This window comes from Durio zibethinus, chromosome 9 (assembly GCF_047325235.1).
Source record: "Durio zibethinus cultivar Kanyao isolate XHJ-2024 chromosome 9, ASM4732523v1, whole genome shotgun sequence".
NCBI lineage: Eukaryota > Viridiplantae > Streptophyta > Magnoliopsida > Malvales > Malvaceae > Durio > Durio zibethinus.
In genome coordinates this window covers 22987346-23009781 of record NC_143170.1, presented here as the reverse complement: position 1 = coordinate 23009781, position 22436 = coordinate 22987346, and the positions used below count along the sequence as shown (strand labels likewise).

Below are 22436 nucleotides of genomic sequence, written 5' to 3'. Positions count from 1 at the left end.
TTTGAAGCTAATTTTTTTCCAAAATTAAAGATATATGAGCCAGGAATCTAACAAAAAACTTTTGGCTTAAAACAAATTAGAATTCATCAAGAACTTATCCAAAAACCACAAAGAGGTCAAAACTGTGAATTTCAAAATGAATTAATCTGTCAACTAAGTCTAGGCGTGATTTTGAAGAATTTTCTGTGCTTGTGTGGATTGAATTTAAAGCTAACTTTTTTTAAAATTGAAGATCTATGAGTTAGAAATTTAACAAAAAAATTTTGACTCAAAACAAATTAGAATTCATCAAATACTTATCCAAAAACCACAAAGAGGTCAAAACAACGAATTTCAAAACAGATTTAAAGAACACATGAATTCAATTGAAATTGAATGCAAAAACGTAAAATTTTATGTATGATAGTATCACCACACTTTCCATGAAGTTGAAATTTTGTATGATTGTATCACAAAACCTCAAGCAAGCGCTTCAATCAAGAATGAATTCCCAATTCCTAGTATAACTCAAACATAAAAACGGCTTAGCAAAAAACCATTTTATTTTCCATAAATATTCTTAATAATTATCATCCCATAATTATCGTAATCAATTTTTGTTCCAACACTTAAACTAAAGAACTTCAATCAAGAATAATATCCAGAGTTCAACTAAAATAGAAAAAAAAAAAAGAAAAGAAAACACAAGGTGAATTCAAATATATATATATATATATATAAAGAAAGAAAAACCCAGAGTACTAGAACAATCAAAATGGCGATAACCAATCTTGATGGAGTTAATGATGAGATCTCTAATGTCTTTTCCTTCTATATGCCAAACACCCAGACCAACTATTGTCATGTTGAATCAATTGTTCAGTATTATTGCCGTTTTCCTTTTGCTATGTAAAAAAAAAAAAAAAGGATCACACTTCTTATATAAGTCGATCACAATTCTTTAGAATTTTTAAAGCCATTAGAATACATTAAACAAACAAAGAAAACTAATCTAATAAGAGATTACTTACTTCAACTTGAATAGCAAAAATAAATAATTTGATGTTTGATTTAGATTGATTGAGCCAGCATCAATTGAAAGTAAATGCTTATATAGGACGATATCTCTCCTTCCAAAATTTGAACAAATACCATAAGGATTCCCAAATTCTGTCTCTTCATTGCTTTCTTGGGACCTTAACGTTGACAAGGAAAGAAAACTTTCTACAGTAGACTTTCTCTTTGTTGAACTCATTCTTACGAAAATGCTGGCCAAGCATTTTACAAGTTCCTCAAAAACTTTATTTGGGCCATCGTCTCCCAATGGTTTCTCATCTGAAGTGCTAGTATTTCTTGCTTCAGCATTATCTTGGTCTTTCACTCTGCATTCTAGCTGAATATGTGAAGCAAGTCATACTCATTAAACTGCAGTAAGTATACTATAACTTGATGGAAGTGAAACTGGTTCATGCTTGCAATTTTTGAGGATCTAAATGTTTTTCTGCTAGCTTTGAATTAATCAGAGGTCTCTTCACAGGTGTTCTTAAGGATCTCTTATTGCTCTTTGTGGAATTCGTACATGACTAGTTCTTTTTTCGTCTCGCATCATTTGAAAGAATATGAGTAAAGTTTCAGGGCCCATTTTCAATCAATACCGACTCAATAGGTGTATGTATCAAATGTTAATGGCATGAGAAAAGGATTTAAAAAACCAAAAATCTTAGCTTAAAAGGATCGCAAATGCCTTGCCATGGATGTATTTCGAGTTAAACTTTTAGGTTGCTGAGGTTTAGAACACTAGGGGGTTTAGGTTTTTAGGGGCATTTTTTTTAACGTTTAGCGGCATTTATAAATGTCACTAAAAGATTTGCGACGTTTGCGAAAAATGCCACTTAGAATGCCGGTTATATACACGTCGCAGAAAATAACGGTATTTTCAAAAAAATGCCTCAATATTAGTAGCATTTATATCTGAAACGTCACCATTTTAGCGGCATTTATATCTTTGAGACGTCACTAAATTAGTGACATTTTTATGAGAAAAACGACGTTGCTTTAGTGGCGTTTGTAACTGAAAACATCATTACTTTAGAGGCATTTGTATATGAAAATACCTCTATATTAGTAGCGTTTTTTTCTTTGAGACGCCACTAATTTAGTGAAGTTTTTATGAGAAAAACACTGTTGGTTTGGTGGCATTTGTAACTGAAGACGCCGCTACTTTAGAGATGTTTGTATTTGAAAATGCCTTTATATTAGGGGCATTTGTATCTTTGAGATGCCGCTAATTTAATGGTATTTTTATGAGAAAAACACCATTGCTTTAGTAGCATTTGTATAAAAACGTCACTTAATTAACAGCATTTGCTGATAAGAGCACCGCTACTTTTAGTGACGTTTTATGATACAAACATCACTAAATCATTCATTTAGTGACATTATTGAACGCAAACACTGCCATTATGTAAAATGTTTTTTTTTAATTTCTGTTAATAAATTTTATTTTCATTAAAGAGCTTAAATTCAAAAACTAAAATTAATATAAACTTAATTCAGGTTTAAATATGCATCTAATTAATACAAAGTTTAATAATTAATATAATAACATTCAAATATTTTTAATACATTAACAAAATAAAAATTAAAATGTATGAAATGGATGACTACATACATTTTGCTGGCTGCCAATTAATGAAAAAAAATTTTCACATTGGTCACTAGTGTGCTCAAGAACCTACTAAATAATACCATACAATTTTTAATACTTCATTGTAAGCTTTTTTTATATTTAAAAATTTAAATATTTATTAAATATAATACATGAGTTGGTGGAGTACCACGATCATTTCTTGGAAATTGTTGTTGCACAAAATTCATAAGATGATCGAATCGATAATGCAACTACTGAAATTTTGTACGCTCTTGCTCCATTCTAGCACATTCTTCCTCAATTTTGGCATGCTTCTGTTCTTTTTCTGCTTCCATTTGCTGAAAACGTTGTTGCATAGTTTGCAACTTTCCTCTCAATATTGAAATGTCTCGCGAAGACTGACTTGCTAAGAATATAAATTGCTAAGAGCTATGTCTATAGTAGGTAGATGGTATTGGACCTAATCGAAGGCCTCGGACCCGTCCATGCCTTTCTTTTCCAGCAACTTCTATGAATATCCGATTTTTCATTTCTTGCATGTTGAAAGAACCATAAAATGCTACTTCAATCTCACTAGTCATTTTCTCTTTTGCTTTCTCCTGTGAATTTGTCATATACAACTATCAAGTTTAATGATTAATTGAAAATATGTTAAAAAGAGTAAATATTTACTTTATGTTAAACTAGATGATACAAATTATCACAATTTCTTGTATTTCAACATTCATGTAAGATCCATCTTTTTGTGTGTATGGTATACAAAAAAGTTTCACACGTCCAATTATACCGCCCATCTCATTCTTGTATACAAAAATATATGTTATTCGATAGGATACATATCAACCACAACTTATTCATGCATATTAGGCTTGTCAATCAAGTATTAACATTTCAAATAATTTTAATCTCATGTATTTATATTTTGGCCTCCTAACAACAAAATAGTCTTAAACATACACAAACAATAAAAGCATTTTGGGCTTTCACACATATTGATCATGGAAACCAAATTCAATTATTTTCTCCTGGTTTAATATCAAGGATTGAAGCCATTCAATATGTTGAAAGCCATCCAAAAGTTTAATTTGTATATTTGCCTTTTATATGCAAAATAGTCCCAAATAGACATAAACGATAACTTTTTCTCCTATATCAACCGTAGAAACCAAGTTCAATCAATCTGACAAGTTTAATATCAAGCATTGAAGCTATCCAAACTGTTAAAATACAATAATAACAACAAATTTGTATTTTTACCTAAATATATGTAAACAATAACTTTTTCATACATATCAACTGTGTCAACTAAGTTCAAAACTTTCGATAAGTTTAATATCATGTATTGAGACTATTAAAACTATTATAACAGAACAATAACTATTAATTTGCATATTTACCTTTTAACGGCAGAAAAAGTTCATTCATTGGAATAAGTTTATTATCATAAATTTACTATTTCTTTTTGCTTTCTTGCAAAACTTTTTTATCCACTTGTGTGGCTATCTTTCTGTTGCTTTTTGCTACCAATCCCAATCTGTTCTCTTTCCTGTCATAAAAAATAATTGCGTATATGATAGAAATACAGATATTACCAACTTAAGCCATAAAAACACTTTCATCATTTCATTCTACTATACAAAGTTATAAACTAGTACCTTCCTTCTTGAGAACCAAAATCTAACTAATTATTCATATTGTCACCTAATCACATTACGGGGTAGATTTTCCATCATCACCTTTATAGTAGTATTTTGATCGAAATACTTATTCTTCAAACTATGCTTATAATCTTTCCATTTCTTTCCCAATGACTTAAGCACAAATGAAGCTAGTATTTTAAGTATAAATATTAACTGTAATAATACAATAAGAAAAGTTTGAATAAGTAAACAAAATGTAAAATAAAAAATTTTTTATATCTAATTAATTATACTAATACCTCAATAAAGTTTAAAGCATCAGCCTTAATTTTTTCTGAAACTTTATGCCATGTTTTATAATGAATAGGCAATTTCATTCTATTACGGGCTAGCATGCCTAGAAATCCAGCCAACAGTTGAGCCTTTTCACCAATTGGTTGCCTATCAGAGTTTACAAACACTACAATATGCTCGTTAGGAGGTAGTGTAAACAATTCCTTCAAAGTTGTCCGACCTCTGGTCCTCTGTTGACCATTGTTATCAATTACAACAAATAAAAAATAAATTTGTAAAATCGCAATACTTTTATCATTATACTCGAATTCTAAAATTAAAGTATATCATGCCTGCATTCAAATTTAAAGCATAATCAATTGATGGGGTACTATCTAAACCTGGACCTCCCCTATTGCCAGATCCATTATCAGTTGAAGGGTTAGAAGTTACGAAGTTAGATCCGACAATACGTTCATTTCCCTTTAAAGGATTTAGTCTATAGCCAATATCTACAGGTGCCACAGACAGTTCTGAACTAATATCTCTTATATGTTTTCCTTTCAACTTACTTCTCCGCATTATAGCTACCCTACATCATAAAAGCGAATATAGAAAATATATTAGTTTAGAACATATATAAAAACACTGAGAAGTTAAAAAATCAAAACCTATGATAAATAAAGAACATATCGATTTAATTAAATCAAGAGATAATGTATGATTTAGAATACAATAATTATATAATAGCGAATATGGTATTAATTACATACAATCATTTACTACATTATGTCTTAAACACTCAAATTACAAATTATAGATGCACCATTTCATGTTTCATAAATGTCTTCAGTAATATCTTTGTGGACCCACTGAGCATAGGGACTGAAGATATTTTCATCCAAGTTTTATTCAGTAAAAGGATAACATTCAGTTTCATGTTCAACATCAACTTTGGTATCTAACCCTATATCAAATAAGTCTCTAGGTGTGTTTTAAAGAACAACAAACCAATCCAATTTTTTAGGATCTTCAAAGTAAAATACTTGTTTGACTTGAGATGAAAAAACGTAAGGTTCATCGATGAGTTGTTGTCCAATGTGAATTAATCGAGAAAAATTCACAAGTGTAAATCCATACTACTCTTTCTTAATAACCCTTGCACTATTCACATAAGCCCAATCACACAGAAATAAGATAACTTTCCACTTGTCATAATAATCTAACTCAATGATGTCATTAATCATGCTATAATAGTCAACATTTCTCTCTAAAATGCTATAATAGTAGTTGATGAAGTCACAATAACTCTTGAATTTTATGTACTTTTAAATCTCTCACGGGATTTAGTGTGAAATCTAAATCCATTGATGATGAAACTTTTGTATTGTTTCACAATCCGGTTTGAACCATGTGAAAGACACTTCACCTCTTCACAACAAGCCTTCCATTCCAAACCTATAAAAGTGGAATAAATATATATATGTTATTAATGCTATTTATACCGTAAGCATTCTATGTAGATTTCTCACAATTTGCTCCTAACCATTCATGAAAGTTTTCAATGAACAACTTATCAAGCTCTCGAGGGTTTAACCGTAGATAATGTGCAGGATCTCTCAAATTATTTCTATACTCACTATAAAGCATCATGATAAAGTATTAACAAAAAAAAAATAAAAGACAATAAATTATACTTAATGTAATAAATAATTTCCTTACTAAAAAGCTTACGTGCGAAACGATTCAATTGAATCATGATGAAAAAGAACATATCGATGTGCTTGTGCCCAAGATTTATCATCTAACTCCACCAATTCAGCTTTACATATTAGTTGTCCAAAACTTTGAAAAAGATAATTATAGGCAGAGTCTGTATGCTACATACCAACATTTCTCGATGGTCTATTAAATCTCATTTCAACATCTTCCAAATAATGAGAATAAATGTCATACACTCTTCTGCTAAATATCCTTCAACAATAGAACCTTTCGGATAGCGTTTGTTGCGACAATAAGATTTTAACCTCCCCAAAAACCTATAGTATCAAACATTAGTCATATGTTATTTTAAGTAGAATGGCTTGATCATCAATAAAAATGTAATCAATCTATTAACAAATAATACCTTTTAATAGGATACATCCATAGATAATAAATCGGCCCACCAACTTTTTGCTTCATATGGAAGGTGGATAACCAAATGTATCATAATAAAGAAAAAGTTTGAATGAAAGATCTTTTCTAAATGGCATAAAATAATAGTGGCTCGATCTTGAAATTTATCAAGCTCTTCTATATTCATACATTTCTAACATAGAGATTTAAATATGTTACTCAATTCAATTACCATAAAAGTGACTTGGTTTGACATTGATGAATGTAAAGCAATCGGAAGTAAATCTTGCATCAAAATGTGATAATCATGTGACTTCAATAGAATAAGTTTTAACTCCTTTAGATTCATACATCTCAATATTTGACGCATAGCCATCGAAACTTTGACGTTTTTCAAAACCTTGCAAAACACATCTTTTTCAGCTTTAGAAATCCCAAAACAAGCAGTAGGTAATCGATATTTGCCATTAGGAAGCAACTTTAGATGAAGGTCTAGGTGAATCCCCATATCAACTAGGTTAAAGCCGACTCTTTAAGTCATCTTTGGATCTTTTATTCACATTGAGAATTGTCCTAATAAAATTTTTGCAAACATTCTTCTCTATGTGCATCAAATCAAAGTTATGGTGTAATAAATTATATTCTCAATAAGGCAACTAAAAAAAGATACTTTTTTTCCATAACTCAGACTCGTTGGGGTCATATGCTTCATCATCTTCTTTATCACTTTGAATAACAAGATCACCAACTTGAGTATGAGTATCACCAACCTGCATAATACAAGGCCAGACACTTTCAAAGATGTCCCTCACTCTTTTCCTTGATGAAGTCATTTTTTCATAAGTGAAATTGATATCTTTTAACTTTGATAAGATATTAGATCCACTAATGGGTAAAGACGATCTCTTCAACTCTTCACTTCCACAAAGGGATGTTTTTAGAATCTAAATTAATGATTATCATCTAACCATCAATAATGTTACATGTAATAGAACTTTCTACCATTAGGTAAACACGTCGAACATGTCTGTGTAGCACAACATGGACAAGCATAATAACTTTTTGTACTCCAATTAGATAAATTTGCATAAATAAGAAAATCGTTGATAGTCCATAATAAAGCAATACACATATTAAAGTTCTCTTCTTTTAATGCATCATAGGTTTCAACTCATTCCCATAATTGCTTTAACTCTTTAATAAGAGGTTGTAAGTAGATGTCTATATCATTACCCAAACCTTTTTCCCTAGGAATTATCATAGATAATATAAATGATTGTTGCTTTATAGCAATCTATGGTGATAAATTGTAAGGAATCAATACAATTGGCTAAGTACTATAAAAAATACTCATCATTTTGTATGGGTTGAATCCATCAGATACTAGTCCAAGCATAACATTTCAAGGATTATATGCAAAGTCTGGAAACCTAAAATGAAATGATTTCCATGCCAAAAAATTTACAGAATGCCTCAATGATCCATCATCCGTTCACTTTTCATGATGGCACCTCATTGAATCTGCAGTTTTGGAAGACATGAAGAGTCGTTGAAGTCTTGGTATTAATGAAAAATAGCGTAAAACCTTAACAGGCTTCTTTTTGGCACATACTTTATCACCATCGTCATTCAACCTTTCATCGGGGTTTTTGTCCACCCAACGAGATATACCACAAAAATGACAAGATTCTTGATTTTTTCTATCCCCTCAATACAACATGTAATCATTAGGACAACTATGAATTTTTTCATATCCGAGACCTAAATTCTTAATCATCTTCTTTGATTCCTTAAAAGATTTAAGAATTTTTTGTAAAAAAAAAAATTTCTTTCATAAACTTTAATAATAAAGTCAAAAGTTTCTCATACATCCACATAAGCATTTCAAGTGAAAAAAACGAACATAGAAAGATAACCTTGAATGCTTGACCTCTTAAAAAGTTCTTCATTCATATCCTCAAGCAACCTATAAAACTTTGATGCTTTTCTTCTAGGTTGTTAGTCATGTACACCTATCCTAGGTTCATCAAATTCATGCATTTCAACATCGAATTGATTAAAACCTTCATTTTGAGGAGAAGGAGTTCGAAAATGTTGGTTATGAATGTTAAAAACATCTCTCAACATGTCTTCAATTCATCTTTTATAAAAAGATCATGTTAGTGTTGGGAAGCCCTTGAAGTTGAAGAAACTCTAGTGGAAGACTTTGACGGTCCAAACTCTTTATGAAAATACCAATTAACATATCCCAAAAGAAATCCAATACAAATTAAATGTTCAAAAATAACTTGACATATTTGCCACTCGATATTAGCACACTTTACACATAGGCATAATATCATATTATCTTTACTTGTATTCTCAAATGTAAAATTAAGAAAATTTTCCACTCCATCTCTATACTCTTTACTTAATCTTGACTTTTGCATCCAACTCTTATCCATTTAGTACTTGCTACATTATCAGACCAAATGTATATAAATAATTTATATGAAAATGAACATGTACAATACTTAAGTTTACTATGTTTTAAACAAAAGATAATAACAAAACCAGTACTTATACAAAACAAGAACTCTTTATGGTGAAGTAATTTATCAGCTATCAGATATTATGAATGATAAAATTTATGGTATGTTTATTCAACTATTTTGTAAAATTTGTTAAATGATCATTTTATTGAAATTCAATGTGTTCATACTAATTGTGTTAACTTATTTAGGAACAGTTCGATGTCCCAATTAACTATAAAAAGATTGTGTTGCAATCTGTTGGGAAAATATTCAGAGACTTTAAAAGTAGATTAACAACTCAATATATTTTACTGCTGGTTGATGAAAGTGATGTATTGACTGTTCCACCTGCGGCATATACAGATGTCATAAGTGTTGAAGATTGAACAAATTTTGTTCAATAGAAACTTTTAGAAGATTTCTTAGTATGCAAACCCATTACCAAAAAAATTATTTATAAGTCTTTATGCAATATTGCCTTTGCTCTTTATATGTGATTGACATAATTTCTTGATTTTGTAAAAAATCAAAGAACAGCAATAGGACATTCGAGCCAAACAACAATATCACCATCGGATAGCGAAAAAGGGATATGCAATGTGAAGTATGAGCTTGTATGTATTCACACACTTGTTTTATACTTATTAATGAATATTTATGAACATTAAATCATACATTCTAATTTTTTTATTATGGTAATTTAATAGGAATCAGTGAGCTCTGGCACAAAAATTTTTAGATGGGATGTTTGGAAGCAAGGACATCTACGAAAGGATGGATCATTTGCAGATTAAGCAATTGAGGAAATGGCAAAAAATATATATGTACAATTATTTTTTTAATATAATGTATGATTGGCATTGTGGTTATATGTATGAGTGTATACTAGCTTGTATAGATTTATTGTTACAGCCCATCTTATTATTGTCTTTTAGGATGATTATGCTACCAAAGTCAAATTTGGTGAATTGGCAACCTAGTATGGTGAAGAACCTTTGTCTTTAGCATTAGGCGCTAAAGAAAGGCCTAGTCGGCTTCGTGGGGTTGGTAAATTTGTCTTACCATCAAAGTTTTTTGGTAATCAACAAAAAACCCCATGAATGAGAAATGCATAATATAAAGCAATCATTAAGCAACAACAGTAATGAATTGATGACCAGGAGTAATGCCTTAATGAGCAATAGCAAAGACTTGCTGCTTTGAAGTCTATGTTGGTAGCAATGCAGCATAACATGCTAGTACACCGATCTGACAGCATCGTCCCTGTAAGAGAAGCTTTCATTGCAAGTAAGAAAGTGAACCCATCCTCTACTACCACCCAAGAAGTATGATATTGTTTATAATTTTAATATTAATTTGTTTATTATATTGATTGATTTGGTTTTAATACTTATATTTCATTAAATATTGTAGCATGATGTTCAGACTCACAGTATGACCTTTGTTCAGGCTTCCATGGACGAGTTATCCAAATATTCACTAGAGCATTTATCTGAAGGAAATTTCATAACCATTGAGTCTGAGGAAGAGTTATTTGATAAACCATCATTTTCTTTCATTAGTGTGGAGAAGGTTAAAGAATTTTGTGAACTGGATGAATTATCAGCTGCTGAGATCATTGTTTATATGAGGTTAGCTTATAAATACAAATATGCACATTCAATATGTAGTAATCTATATTAGGGTGTAATACTAACTAGTACTGTTGATTGTTATCGTGCAGCTTCTTATATAGAGAGCTCAATGGGAGATAGTTGACCAACAGATTTAGATTTATTAACCCTAACTTCATTAGTGAATAGAGTGGCACAGTCGCTTATCATGCTAATCATGTAATCCTATGCATGAATAGAGCGACTGATTATTATTTGCTCCCATATAATGCACAGTAAGCTATATTCCAACCTTAATTACTCTAACATTACCCAAATCTGATCTGATGTGTAATTTGAGTATATCATTGTTATTATTTTCTAGTCGTCATTGGGTACTTATTGTGATTGACACCAAATCTTTAATGCCATACTTATTTAATTCAATTAATCCAACGGTGATGCCTAACCTCGATATTCAAACTTTTATAAAGAGGTATTACACTTTATTATATTATATATCTTCTGTTTCTTTATAACTAATTTTATTTATGTATTAAGTAATCTTTTTTCTTTTCAATTTAGGGTAATATCTACATTTGATAAGAAGATAAAGAAACCGAAATAGGTGTCATTACCGATAAATGTGAAATATACTCTTTTATGCTGAGTTTGTGTAGATAAATATTTCCTAAACCCACTCAATTTAATTTTTAGGTACCTTGTCAATCCGGTAATACTGAATGTGGATATTATATTCTTCATTTTATGCCAAAGATAATGTTACATGATTTTTGACCACACCATTCAAGGTTAGTAAAAATTTCATAAACTTGTTATATCTTCAAAAAAATAAAAAGGTACATTATGTTCTCATTTCTTAGCATTTACTTCTGAATTTTTTTTAGTGAGAGAATGAAGAAAGCTTCACAAAAAAGGAATTGGATGAAGTTCGTAAAGAATGGTGTGAGTATGTATTATCATTTATCAATGTTAATAAACCTTTAGGTTAGACATTGTTAGTTGAATGTAAATATATAAGGAACAATTTGTTATAATGTTTTGGACAGCCATGTTGAATGGAAACTTTAAGTTTGTACATTGGGGTATTGGTTTAATATTATTGTTATACTTAATATGAATACACTATGTGTACTTAATAAATTATTGAGTATGATTATTTCAGAAAAGTATATTAATATGGCAATGTTATCAATTTTAATTTCGAATGTGTGGTCAATTTATTGAAATACAACAATGTTCATTATGTAAATTCCAAAATGTAATTCGTAGTATCACATATATAAACCAAATATTTTCTGGACATTAATATACAACTAACAGCAAACGTTTTCTGGGCATGAACCTACAACTGACTTGACATATACAATATCAAATATATTTTTTTGATGGGATTAATGAAGGCATTTTTAGCAAGAAAAAGCCTTGAATCATCCTTAACAGAAAATTTTGAAGGCATTTTTAACCAAAACCGCCTTCAATAATCACCCCAAAAATTTATTGTGTGGAATATTAAAGGTGTTTTAGGCAAAAAATGCCTTCTAGAATCCATCGTATCTTTTTTGTATGGATTATTGAAGGCACCTTTAATATTCCACACAATAAATTTTTGGGGTGATTATTGAAGGTTAATTGAATAGATTATTAAGGGCGTTTTCCTACAGGTAATGCGTTGAATAATCCCTAACAAAATGTTATTGAAGGCATTTCTAGATATAACCGCCTTCAATAATTCGACCATTAAAATTTATCATCTGGAATATTAATGATGTTTTTTACCAAAACCGCCTTCAATAATCCTCCCAAAAATTTATTGTGTGGAATATTAAAGGCAATTTTGGTAAAAAAAAACACCTTCAAGAATCCATTTCATTATTTTGTATAAATTATTGAAGGCGTTTTAAAAAACGCCTTCAATAATACCAACTAAAAATTAATCAAATGGATTATGAAGGGCATTTTCCTATGGGAAATGCCTTAAATAATCCATAACAAAATGTTATTGAAGGCATTTTTGGATATAATCACTTTCAATAATTCGACTATTAAAATTTATCGTCGGAATATTAAAGGCATTTGAGCCAAAAACACCTTCAACCATCTGTTCAAACTTTTGTCTATTGATTATTGATGGTGTTTTTGACAAAAATCGCCTTTAATAATCACAACAAAAATTTATTGACAGACTATAAAATGCAAGTTTGACCAAAAATGCCTTCAAGAATCGGCTCCATATTTTTCCTATGGATTATTAAAGGCATTTCTCTGTGAAAAACAGCTTCAATATTCTCTGTAAACTTTTTTAAAGTAGAAAGCGTTTTTGCTAAGAAAATGCCTAGAATAATCAATTACAAATAATCTTTGCAAAAATCCAAAAAAAGTTAAAGGGAGGGATCGAACCTACAACCTTATGGTTAACATCCGTACAATCCAAACATTTTGATATGATATTTATTGAAGGCATTTTTGAACAAAAACAACTTCAATAAGCCTGTTAAATTTTTTTGTCCAATTATTATTAAAGGCGTTTCTTGTAGAAAATGCCTTCAATAATCTCATACAAATTTTTATTAGGTGATTATTGAAGGTGCTGTCTACCAAAAATACGACTTTAGTAGTCACTGAAAATTTTAAGGCAGGATTATTCAAGGCATTTTAGTCGAGAAACACTGCTGATATTAAGTCTTGGGTGGCGTTTATAAGTAACAACGCTGCTATTTGAATATTTAATGACGTTTTGATAATAAACACCTTAAGTTTTATAAAAACACAAAAGCTAGCGACATTTGTAAGTGAAAGGTCGCTACAAAATTGTCACTAATATGCCATTTTCTTATAGTGGAACTATTATCTGGGCAAGCCTCAATCAAATCAGTTGAATTCTCTATATTCATTTTTTTTAATGACATATAGATATCTTCTTGATACAAGTCCTGTCCAAAGTGCACCACCTGTTTTTTTACCCGGATGATCTTCTATTCCAAACTACCACTTCTGCTAAAAACTCTAATGTCTACAAAATTAGAATCCAATATTAGAATTCCTATTTGGAAAATGTCAAAATATGCAAGTCAATCACTTCTTCTACCTTTTCCTTCAAATTTCTTTAACTGCCATGGGCATTACCAATATGGGATTTTTCAAACTAATTGACCGTTTCTTTAAATTAAAAAAAAAAACCCAACATCTAAAGAGTTGATGAGATGGTGAATTAAGAACAAAATGAAGGACATAAGAAGGATAATGAAGGTAAAGCTCCTAAAGGTCTGTTAAAAGCTCTTTCTAGAGCTTTGTGAATATTTTATTCTTGTCTAAGCTTCTTCTTCAATTTATCACCCTAATAAATATTGTAGTTTCAATACAATCAATAGCTACAATAATTTGTTGAAAGAAATCTAGAAACTTGTTGCTCTGTTTGAGAAAAGATATGTATACATCTTGTTGTAGGGCCATATTTCTCTCTTTAGTTGAGGGTTATCAATTTTCCATTGCCTTTGTGATAATTGTTGGCAAAAAGCAATAGATTGCCGAATGATGCCGACAAAGTAGAGAGGGACCTCTGGTGTAGCCATGTTTGCTTTTTTTTTTCCTCTTTGTTATGCTATCAATGATTTTAAAGGTTGAGAAGTGAGAAAGAAAACTCAAAGTGGGAGCTCTAAGAAAAAACCCTAGGTGGAAGTTAAGGAACATACAGTGCATTGAGGGTTTTTGGAGTTTAGTGATGAAAAGGGACTTTAGTAATGAGTTTACTTGAAGAGAAAGGGAATGGAGAAGAGAAGGATGCATGAAGAAAAGGCTCGACAAATGGGAGAAAATGAAAAAGGGGAATCTGGGCTAGAAGAATATGGGAAAAAAGGGAAAATGGAGGGGCAAAAAAAGGCTCTAATAATTATAGTTCAAAATAGGGGAAATTTAGTGGCATTTGGATAAATAAATGCCACTAAATTATTTTAAATAACGGAGTTTTCATAAATAAATGTCACTAAATTTTATTGATTAATGGCGTTTATATTACAAATGCCACTAATTTTTATTTTTTAGTTGTGTTTTATGTTTCAAATGTCGCTATATAAATATTTAGTGGTTTTTATAATAAAAAATGCCACTAACTTTCTAAAAACACGAAACTTATAAAAAATTGTCACTATTTATGTATTTTATTGTAGTGAAAATGCAATGGAATTTAAAATTTTTTAATATTTCAAATGTTTGTAATTGATCATACATGTTAATGTGTGCTCTAAGATTAATCAAATTAATTATGGAATTCATGGTATATTAAATATTACTATTATTAATTAAGACATTTTTTATTTATAAGTTTGTATGCAAATTTGATATTACTTATTATTTGATAAAATGTATTAAATAATTATGCTTTGTAAGGGAATTACAATAAGTTGTAATTATGAGATAATTATTACATCAAAATATTATTATTAAATTATTCTTAGTCAATGCTATATTAGGATCATATATTAATAAAGTTATTAATATTGGTAAATGTTATCCTTTTACTTACAAATCAAATAACCAATATCATAAATTGAAGTTTAAATAAACTTGAGTTAATATATGTATGCTTTTTACAAAAATAAGTCAATTGAATGTGACTCGATATGAGAATGTCATTTGATAAATGTTTTAATGTTTATGACAATGTGCTCATGCGATAGTTGTATTAGGATCATTTGACTTAAGATTACATTGATTTTATATGAGAACTAATAACCGTTAATTTTATCATATTTACGATCCTAACCATAGATGTCTCAGTCAAATTTTTTTGATATAACATAAAGACATATAAAGACACATGAGCAATCAATATAAGATTCATCATCTTAAGTGATAGAGAGAATATCTCGATTAATATTAAAAAATAATAACCAATGCAATCTTTTGCTAAAGTGGAATGAAGTCATTTTGGAATAATTTTAATTAAAGCTTATTTGAAGAATTAGATTGTCTAAATCGAGACTTAACAAAATTAAACCAATTGAGTAGACACCAATTCATACTCATAGTTAAAAGTGAAATATTAAGTGATAAAAAGATAATAATTATATTGAGAAACTAAGCATGTATAGATTTGTCAATCTACATTAACTTTTCTTAACAATTGGAGGTCATGGCTCATTTCTAGATGACAACCATGACTTATAAATATAAAATTGATTTATTAGATAATAATTATAAGAATTACAGTACCTATATTTATTGTCAAAATTTTAATGAAACTAATAGGTTAAACGCAATAGAATGAGTCTTATGAAAGATTAAAAATGGATTAAATTAAGTTGGATTTAATTTGTTGGACTATTAATTAAAGGAACAATTAGAGGAATTACTAATTGCCCAATGGTTATTGTAATAAGGTATGGCTTACCACACCTTTTGAAACTATTTGGAATATGATTTGGCTAAACCCTTCTATTTAAAAAAACCTAGTCGTCCCTTCTCTTTAAGCTTTCAATAATATAATCAATCTCATGTGTTGATAACTAATTGAGAGAAAACAACCAAGTACAACCGCATATTCTATTGTTTCAATTTCTTCTTGTTTATGAAGATATCATTCTTCGATGGTTGATTATTGGCACCGAAATAGAAAAGAGAATGCTACAAAGAAAATGGCTTCAAGAAATGCTTCAAATGTTTACATTTTTTTAGACTTATTTCATCTTCATCAGACCTTGGGATATAAAAAAGGTTGACCAAAATAGTTTATGAGATACATTTAAGCATTTGTTTGAATTTCCCTTGCACTCATAAATTTCAAACCAATAAATACCTTTGAAGAGGACTGGAAATACTGTCTTAGGCTAGGTTTCCTATAGCAAACAAAGTCTAAGAAACTTGTTTCTACTTTGCGAGTGAGTAAAAAAATTATGATAATTTTCAAGTGTAGCAAATGTGTTCATTGTAGGAAAATAGGTTTTTAGTACTTTTTTTTTTCATATTTAGTGACGTTTATAAACACCACTAAACTATGAGAGGTGTTTGTTAAAAACGCTGCTAAGTGCATTAGCTATACTTGCATCAGGGACAACAATAGCATTTTAGAAACTTAGCGGTGTTTGTGCCCTAAAATGCCGTTAATTTAGAGGCATTTGTGTCCCAAAATGCCGTTAAATTTAGTGGCATTTTTTAACATAAACGCTACTAATTTCGTAACTTAGTGGCATTTGTAAACAAAAATGTTACGAAATTTAAGGGCAATTGTAAGCAAAAACATTGTTAAATTTAGTAACGTTCGTATCCAAAATGCTGCTAAGTTAGTAAATTTACTTTTTTTTTATTTCTTTCAATATTTATTACTATAATTAAATAAAAAAATAAATATTTTTTAAATTCATAAAAATGAATTAAATTCATAAATTGAATATTATAAATATTTAAATATCTAAATACATAATTTGTTCCAATATACATGTAATACAAAGTTTAATACAATAACATTCAAACTGTTTTAGTACATGTACTAGAAATTTAAAATGTATAAAATTAATGACTGCTTAGAATTGGAGCATTACCATTTGATAAGGATTTTTTCTACCATGATCACTAACATACTCAAGAACCTATTGAATAAAGAAAAACAAGTTTTTACACTTAATAATTAGTTATTTTTTATATTAAAAAATATAAATATTTACTAATATAATACCTAAGTTGATGAACCACCTAAATTGGTTCTTGAAAATTGTTGTTTTACAAACTTCATAAGAGTATCAAATCGATCATGCAACTATTGAAATTTTGCATGTTTTTGATCCATTCTAGCACGCTTTTCTTCAATTATAGCACATTCCTCTTCTCTTTCTATTTCCATTTGCTAGACACATTGTTGCACAGTTTGTAACCCGTCTTTCAGTGTGAAGATGTCTCATAAAAATTGACTTGTTTAGAATATAAATTGCTGAGAGTTATGTCTATAGTAGCTATATGGTGTTGATTAATCCAAGGCTTCGGACCTGTCCATGTCTTTCTTTTCCAACTACTTTTATAAAAATTTGATCTTTCGGTTGCTATATGTTAATAAAACAATCGGATGCTATTTCAATCTCAATAGCTATTTTCTCTTTTGCTTTCTCCTATAAATTAATCAAATAAAGTTATCCCGTTTAATAATTAATTCATAATATATTTGAAATAATAAATATTTACTTTCTATATAAAATGATCCAAGAAATTATCACAATTTCTTATGTTTTAACATTCAAGTACGATCCATCTTTTTTTTGCGTGGGATAATTGAAAAAGTTCTACATGTCTAATTTTTTCACCCAACTCAATCTCTTACATAAAAACACATATTATTGTTAAATACACATCAACAGTAACTTATTCATGCATATCAAGCATGGCAATCAAGTTCAAACATTGAAAAAAGTTTAATATTATGTATTAGAGCTATCTAAACTGTTAAAATATAATAATAACTACAAATTTTCCTTTTGACATTACAAAAAGTCATAAACAGATATAAACTATAACTTATTCATGCATACCAAGTATGACAATTAAGTTCAAATATTCAAACAAATTTAATATCATATATTGAAGCTATCTAAACTATTAAAGCATAAATATAACTGCAAAATTATATTTTTACCCTTTAATGGTACAAAAAGTACTAAACAAACATAAACGATAACTTTCTAACACATATCAATTATGGAAACCAAATTCAATTATTCAGACAAGTTTAATATCATGTATTTAAGCTATCTAAACTGTTCAATAGAAATATAACTACAAAATTATATTTTTGCCTTTTAACAGCACAAAATATCCTAAACAGACATAAACAATAATTTTTCACACATATCAACCGTGGAAAAGAACATCAATCATTTGGACAAGTTTAATATCATGTATTGAAGCTATCCAAACTCTTAAAATAGAACAATAATAGCAAATTTGCATTTTTGCCTTTTAATGGCACAAAACGTTTTAAACAAACATAAATGGTAACGTTTTCACATATATCAACTATAAAAACTAAGTTCAATCATTTGGACAAGTTTAATATCATGTATTGAAGCTATCTAAACTGTTAAAATAGAATAATAATTGCAAACTTGCATTTTTCCTTTTCAACGACACAAAAAGTGATAAACAAATATAAATAGTAACCTTTTCACACATATAAATCATGGAAACCAAGTTCAATCATTCAAATAAGTTTAATATCATGTACTAAAGCCATATAAATTGTTAAAACAAAATAATAATAGCAAACTTGCATTTTTGCTTTTCAATGGCGTAAAAAGTCCTAAAAAGACATAAACCGCAGCTTTTTTCACACATATAAACCATGAAAACCAAGTTCAATCATTCAGATAACTTTAATATCATGTGTTTAAGCATCTGAACTATTAAAACAGAACAATAATTGCATAATTACAATTTTGATCTTTAACAGCACAAAAAGTCCAAAACAAACATAAACCATAACTTTTTCACACATCAATCGTGGAAACCAAGTTTAATCATTCAAATAAGTTTAATATAATGTATTGTAGCTATCAAAATTGTTAAAATAAAACAATAACTAGAAACTTGCATTTTTGCCTTTTAATGGCACAAAAAGTTCTAAACAAACATAAATGATAACTTTTTCACACATATCAACTATGAAAACCAAGTTCAATCATTCGAATAAGTTTAATATCATGTATTAAAGCTATATAAACTGTTACAATAAAATAATAACTACAAACTTGCATTTTTGCCTTTCAATGACACAAAAAGTTCTAAACAGACATAAACCATAACTTTTTTCACACACATAAACCATGAAAACCAAGTTTAATATCATGTATTTAAGCTATCTAAACTTTTAAAATAGAGCAATAACTACATAATTATAATTTTTATCTTTAACGGCACAAAAAGTCCAAAACAGACATAAACCATAAGTTTTTCACACATAAATTGTGGAAACCAAGTTTAATATAATGTATTGAAGCTATCAAAATTGTTAAAATAGAACAATAACTGAAAACTTGCATTTTTTTCCTTTTAACGGCACAAAAAGTTCTGAAAAGACATAAATGGTAACTTTTTCACACATATTAATCATGAAAACCAAGTTCAATCATTAGGACAAGTTTAATATCATGTATTGAAGCTATCTAAACAATTAAAACAAAACAATAACTGCAAACTTGCATTTTTGCCTTTCAACAGCACAAAAAGTTCTAAACAAATATAAATTGTAACTTTTTCATGTATATCAATCATGAAAACTAAGTTCAATTATTCGAGTAAGTTTAATATCATATATTGAAACTATCTAAATTGTTAAAATAGAACAATAATAATAAATTTACATTTTTGCCTTTTAATGGCACGAAAAAGTTCTAAACAGATATAAAGTGCAAGTTTCTCATTAGCGTTTAACTTATTTTTTCTTTCTGCTTTCTTGCAAAGCTTTTTAATCCACTTGTATGGATATATTTCTGCTACTTTTTGCTAGCAATCCCAATCTTTTTTTTTTCTTGTCATAAAAAACAAGCATATAAGCAAAAAAATACAAATATTACCAACTAAAAATAGAAAACATCTTTATTATTAAAAATAGTACTAAAAGTTATAAATTAGTACCTCTCATTTCCTTGAGAACCAAGATCTAACCAATTGTACATATTGCCACCAAATCACACCACGAGGTAGCTTTTTGATTGTGGTCTCTAATGTACTATTTCGATCAAAATACTTTTTCTTCGATTTATGCTTATAATCTTTTCATTCTTTTCCAATGACTTAAGCACAAATAAAGCAGGTATTTCAAGTAAAAATCTTGACTGTAACAATACAAAAAGAAAAAGTTACAATCAATAAACCAACTTTAAGATAATTAATATTTCTAATATGTAATTAATTATATAATACCTCAATAAAGTTTAAAGCATCATTCTTAACTTCTGCTGGAACTTTATGCTATGTTTCATAATAAATAGGCAATTTCATTCCATTATGGGCAACCATTCCTAGAAATCTAGCTAATGTTTGACATTTTTCATTGATTGGTAGCCTATCAGAGTTTTCAAACACTACAATACGCTCGTTCAGAGGTAATGTCCATAATTTCCTCAAAGTTGTCTGACCTCTAATCCTCCGTTGACCATTGTTATCAACTAAAAAAAGTAAAAAGTCAATTAGTAAATTACCAATACTTCAATGATTATAATTTAAATTTAAATTGGGTTTACAATACTTGTATTTAAATTCGAAGAAAAATCAATTGGCAGGATACTATCTAAACTTGGACTTCCTATATTGCTAGATCCATTATCAATTGAAGCGTTACAAGCAACTGAGTTAAAACTAATAGTAGGCACATTCCTTTCCAAAGGATTTAGTCCATGGCCAAGATCAATAGGTGCAGTAGATGATTCTAAACTAATATCTCTGATATGTACACTCTTCAATCTATTCCTCGGCATTATAACTTAGCTGCATCATAAAAGACAATCAGTTAAAAGTTGACAAGTTAAGACATTGTAAATATACCTAACTATGTATAAAGAACAATTATAAAGACATTGAGAAGTTAAGAAATCATAACCAACAATATATAAAGAACATGCTGATTCAATTAAATTAATCATTACAACACAATAAATATACAAAAGTCAATGCCACATAAATTACATAAAAGCATTTATTACATTATGTTTTGAATATTTTAATTACAAAATATAGATGATCTATAATGGTTCATAAATATCTTCATCAACATCTTTGTGAACCCACTTAGTAGAGGTACGAAAGATATTTTTATCCAAGCTTTGTTCAGCAAAAGGAAAATATTTAGTTTCATGTTCAAGATTATCTCTGGTATCTGACCCCATATCAAATAAGTCTTTAAGTGTGCTACGGAGAACAACAAACTAACCCAATTCTTTAAGATCTTCAGAATAAAAAACTTGTTTGACTTGAGAGGAAAAAACGTAAGGTTCATCGATGAGTCATTATCTGGTGTGAATTAATTAAGAAAAATTCACGATTATAAATCCAAACTGATATATCTTAATACCCTTCACATTATTCACATCCATTCAATCACACTGAAATAAGACAACCTTCCACTTGCTATAATAATCTAATTCAATGATGTCATTAATCATGCCATAATGTCAACATTTGCCTCATAAGGGTTTGTATCCTTAGCACTAGCATAGGTAGTAGTTGCAGAAGTAACAACAACTTCTGAATTTTGTGTTCTTGTAAATCTCTCATGGGATTTTATGTGAAATTTAAATCCATTAATGATGAAACCTTTGTATCATTTCATAATCCTGTTCGAATCTTATGAAATACACTTAACCTCTTCACTACCAAGCCTTCCACTCGAAACCTATAAACATGGAATAAAATCTATGTTATTAATTTTATTTATACCCTAAGCATTCTATGTACAATTCTCAAAATGGAAAATATGGCATTACTTTTAGTTTCTCCTAACTATTCATAAAAATTTTTAGTGAACAACTTATCAAGCTTTTGAGGGTTTGATCCTCAATAATGAACACGAGTTCTTAATTAGTTTCTATACTCACTACATACATTAAAATAACATATTAACAATAAAAAGTAAACTTTATAAAATATGCTTAATAAAATAAATGATTTTCTC

At 28.9% G+C, this 22436-nt stretch overlaps 1 pseudogene; it reads right to left on the bottom strand.

Moving 5' to 3' along the window:
- Nucleotides 1-1006: 1006 nt before the first annotated feature.
- On the bottom strand, nucleotides 1007-21243 carry LOC149516880 (uncharacterized; annotated as a pseudogene).
- Between the last annotated feature and the right edge of the window lie 1193 nt (nucleotides 21244-22436).